The sequence below is a fragment of the Schistocerca serialis genome, chromosome 4, assembly GCF_023864345.2.
Source record: "Schistocerca serialis cubense isolate TAMUIC-IGC-003099 chromosome 4, iqSchSeri2.2, whole genome shotgun sequence".
NCBI lineage: Eukaryota > Metazoa > Arthropoda > Insecta > Orthoptera > Acrididae > Schistocerca > Schistocerca serialis.
The window spans coordinates 415,199,727-415,204,726 of record NC_064641.1 but is presented as its reverse complement, the minus strand read 5'-3'; the positions used below and the strand labels follow the sequence as shown (position 1 = coordinate 415,204,726).

At 51.2% G+C, this 5,000-nt stretch overlaps 1 non-coding gene across 1 annotated transcript in view; it reads right to left on the bottom strand.

The window, feature by feature from the left end:
• Positions 1 to 1,173, bottom strand: part of LOC126476900 (small subunit ribosomal RNA) — a 1,909-nt gene extending 736 nt beyond the window's left edge. The window contains exon 1 of the ribosomal RNA XR_007587330.1: positions 1 to 1,173. This exon is cut by the window's left edge and continues 736 nt beyond it. This is a non-coding gene — a ribosomal RNA (small subunit ribosomal RNA).
• Between the last annotated feature and the right edge of the window lie 3,827 nt (positions 1,174 to 5,000).

Here is a 5,000-nt window from a genome sequence, read left to right as displayed (position 1 = left end):
GCCCGCCGAGTCATCGGAGGAACTGCGGCGGATCGCTGGCTGGCATCGTTTATGGTTAGAACTAGGGCGGTATCTGATCGCCTTCGAACCTCTAACTTTCGTTCTTGATTAATGAAAACATACTTGGCAAATGCTTTCGCTTCTGTTCGTCTTGCGACGATCCAAGAATTTCACCTCTAACGTCGCAATACGAATGCCCCCGCCTGTCCCTATTAATCATTACCTCGGGTTCCGAAAACCAACAAAATAGAACCGAGGTCCTATTCCATTATTCCATGCACACAGTATTCAGGCGGGCTTGCCTGCTTTAAGCACTCTAATTTGTTCAAAGTAAACGTGCCGGCCCACCGAGACACTCAATAAAGAGCACCCTGGTAGGATTTCAACGGGGTCCGCCTCGGGACGCACGAGCACGCACGAGGCGGTCGCACGCCTTCGGCTCGCCCCACCGGCAGGACGTCCCACGATACATGCCAGTTAAACACCGACGGGCGGTGAACCAACAGCGTGGGACACAAATCCAACTACGAGCTTTTTAACCGCAACAACTTTAATATACGCTATTGGAGCTGGAATTACCGCGGCTGCTGGCACCAGACTTGCCCTCCAATAGATACTCGTTAAAGGATTTAAAGTGTACTCATTCCGATTACGGGGCCTCAGATGAGTCCCGTATCGTTATTTTTCGTCACTACCTCCCCGTGCCGGGAGTGGGTAATTTGCGCGCCTGCTGCCTTCCTTGGATGTGGTAGCCGTTTCTCAGGCTCCCTCTCCGGAATCGAACCCTGATTCCCCGTTACCCGTTACAACCATGGTAGGCGCAGAACCTACCATCGACAGTTGATAAGGCAGACATTTGAAAGATGCGTCGCCGGTACGAGGACCGTGCGATCAGCCCAAAGTTATTCAGAGTCACCAAGGCAAACGGACCGGACGAGCCGACCGATTGGTTTTGATCTAATAAAAGCGTCCCTTCCATCTCTGGTCGGGACTCTGTTTGCATGTATTAGCTCTAGAATTACCACAGTTATCCAAGTAACGTGGGTACGATCTAAGGAACCATAACTGATTTAATGAGCCATTCGCGGTTTCACCTTAATGCGGCTTGTACTGAGACATGCATGGCTTAATCTTTGAGACAAGCATATGACTACTGGCAGGATCAACCAGGGAGCTGCGTCAACTAGAGCTGAGCAGCCGGCCGCCCGGGAGTGTGTCCCGGGGGCCCGCGCGAACACGCAAGCGTCCGCTCAATTATTCTGCAAACAGGAGGAGGCTGAGCTCCCCTGCACAACACACCTCGAAACCCTCTCAGGTCCCGGCGGCGCGCAGCGCCGTCCTAAGTACTTGGTCGGGTTCGAGAGAGGCGCAATCGCCCGGAGTTAGGCGAGTAGACGCTTTAGGTGCGACCACCCGTGCTCCCAACTGAGCTTGCCGCTGCCGACAGAGGCCCGGGAGCGTGCTGTCGTGGCATTGCCGGCGGGAGACAACACGCGCCACCTACGGTGACCGGCAGCTCCAACGCCGGCGCCACAGAAGGACAAAAGCCCCACTTGGGTGCCGAAGCGAACTCTCCCAGCACAGCGCACGCGCCAACACGTCCGCACAGCTGCGATACAAACCACCTGCGAGAACCGCTGGGGCGACCGAGCAGCAGACGGCGTCGCGGCGCCGAGCGCCGGGCGGCGGCGCATCCTCAGCGCACAAAGTCCTCAATCGGACCAGCACACTGCAGATGGCCACCGCGCTTCGCACCGGGCCCGCGAGGACCTACTTTGGCCGCAAGGCGCCGCGAGCAGGGGGCGCCGGCGCGCAGCTGCGCCGCCTGCCGCGTCCGTCGGCCGGCGCGCCTGCCACTGGCCGCCCCCACCAGCCGGCTGTAGCGCGTGCGCCCACGCACCGCGCTGCCAGCACGCCGGGCGGCCCCCCCTCACCGGCCGGGGACGGTCCCACCCAGCCACCGCCGCGTATCGCCTCACACCCAGATCCCCTTTCACGTTCGTGGGCATGGTGGGTATCCCTGAAACAACCGGTTAATAGCTCGACCGATCGTCGCCAACACTGATTCACCTCTAGCGAGAACAACCGCACCACAACGGGTTACCAGTTGTTCATTTGCGTAACGTCACCAGCAAACGTACACGTCCATCGCCATTTGCAACGAGTATTGCATGCCTGTGTCAGGTGTCACAACACACTACGTCTGCCCACATAGACGCAACAACATGTGCACGCCTAGAGAACACGTGGAAGGTCGACCCCGTACGTATGCGGTGTCCATTGCGCGAACGACTGTCAGCCGGCCTCTGCAGCATGTCGCAGATGTGGAACACGGTGCAACATGCTATCACGGTGTGTGAGAAGAGACGACTACGTCCGAATACACGCTCCACTACATCAACAGACTGCTCATGCTGATCGCCATCCAGGGCGTCCGTTCCTCCCACACGTCTGTATGGCGTACCACACTGCAATCCAGCTCTTATAGGGAGACGACACGTAGCTGCGTGCACAATATTTGGACTGTATGGTCCGCCGTTGCTAGGCGCAGTCGTCATACGGCCACATGTGCCACGATGTATCATTCAGTACATACGGACCAATGTGCAGTACAGTTTGTGGGTTTTGCGTACATCGGCGGACAGGTGACAGGCCGTACCACAACGTAGGCTGAGTACGTCGGCATGCGAAGGGCGTTGAACATGCAAACTTCTCACCGACCAGCTTGCGAAGGCAGGGGGGAAGGGGGGGGGGGCATGTACGTCCTGCTGCTATCCACATTACAGTGTATAGCAGGAGCATGTGGAAAGTCAGCAACACCTGCAAGGTGTTTAACATGACGCGATACACAGGGGACCGGGCAGTGCGAGTAGCGAACTATATTGCGAGGGTTGCGGTTAGGCAACACTACACTAATTTAACGAGTTGCATAACAATTACAGAGCAGGTTCAGCGACAACGTGCGTCAGGTTAAGGCGCAATATAGTTTTGGTTACGGCGCACTTTAGGTTAGGTTAAGGCATATTATAGGTTAGGTTAAGGCATATTATAGGTTAGGTTAAGGCATATTATAGGTTAGGTTAAGGCATATTATAGGTTAGGTTAAGGCATATTATAGGTTAGGTTAAGGCATATTATAGGTTAGGTTAAGGCATATTATAGGTTAGGTTAAGGCATATTATAGGTTAGGTTAAGGCATATTATAGGTTAGGTTAAGGCATATTATAGGTTAGGTTAAGGCATATTATAGGTTAGGTTAAGGCATATTATAGGTTACGTTACGGCACAACATGGGTTACGTTACGGCACAACATGGGTTACGTTACGGCACAACATGGGTTACGTTACGGCACAACATGGGTTACGTTACGGCACAACATGGGTTACGTTACGGCACAACATGGGTTACGTTACGGCACAACATGGGTTACGTTACGGCACAACATGGGTTACGTTACGGCACAACATGGGTTACGTTACGGCACAACATGGGTTACGTTAAGGCACAAATTAGGTTAGGTTAAGGCACAAACTAGGTTAGGTTAAGGCACAAACTAGGTTAGGTTAAGGCACAAACTAGGTTAGGTTAAGGCACAACGTAGGTTAGGTTAAGGCACAACGTAGGTTAGGTTAAGGCACAACGTAGGTTAGGTTAAGGCACAACGTAGGTTAGGTTAAGGCACAACGTAGGTTAGGTTAAGGCACAAATTAGGTTAGGTTAAGGCACAAATTAGGTTAGGTTAAGGCACAAATTAGGTTAGGTTAAGGCACAAATTAGGTTAGGTTAAGGCACAAATTAGGTTAGGTTAAGGCACAAATTAGGTTAGGTTAAGGCACAAATTAGGTTAGGTTAAGGCACAACGTAGGTTAGGTTAAGGCACAACGTAGGTTAGGTTAAGGCACAACGTAGGTTAGGTTAAGGCACAACGTAGGTTAGGTTAAGGCACAACGTAGGTTAGGTTAAGGCACAACGTAGGTTAGGTTAAGGCACAACGTAGGTTAGGTTAAGGCACAACGTAGGTTAGGTTAAGGCACAACGTAGGTTAGGTTAAGGCACAACGTAGGTTAGGTTAAGGCACAACGTAGGTTAGGTTAAGGCACAACGTAGGTTAGGTTAAGGCACAACGTAGGTTAGGTTAAGGCACAACGTAGGTTAGGTTAAGGCACAACGTAGGTTAGGTTAAGGCACAACGTAGGTTAGGTTAAGGCACAAATTAGGTTAGGTTAAGGCACAAATTAGGTTAGGTTAAGGCACAAATTAGGTTAGGTTAAGGCACAAATTAGGTTAGGTTAAGGCACAAATTAGGTTAGGTTAAGGCACAAATTAGGTTAGGTTAAGGCACAAATTAGGTTAGGTTAAGGCACAAATTAGGTTAGGTTAAGGCACAACGTAGGTTAGGTTAAGGCACAACGTAGGTTAGGTTAAGGCACAACGTAGGTTAGGTTAAGGCACAACGTAGGTTAGGTTAAGGCACAACGTAGGTTAGGTTAAGGCACAACGTAGGTTAGGTTAAGGCACAACGTAGGTTAGGTTAAGGCACAACGTAGGTTAGGTTAAGGCACAACGTAGGTTAGGTTAAGGCACAACGTAGGTTAGGTTAAGGCACAACGTAGGTTAGGTTAAGGCACAACGTAGGTTAGGTTAAGGCACAACGTAGGTTAGGTTAAGGCACAACGTAGGTTAGGTTAAGGCACAACGTAGGTTAGGTTAAGGCACAACGTAGGTTAGGTTAAGGCACAACGTAGGTTAGGTTAAGGCACAACGTAGGTTAGGTTAAGCACAACGTAGGTTAGGTTAAGGCACAACGTAGGTTAGGTTAAGGCACAACGTAGGTTAGGTTAAGGCACAACGTAGGTTAGGTTAAGGCACAACGTAGGTTAGGTTAAGGCACAACGTAGGTTAGGTTAAGGCACAACGTAGGTTAGGTTAAGGCACAACGTAGGTTAGGTTAAGGCACAACGTAGGTTAGGTTAAGGCACAACGTAGGTTAGGTTAAGGC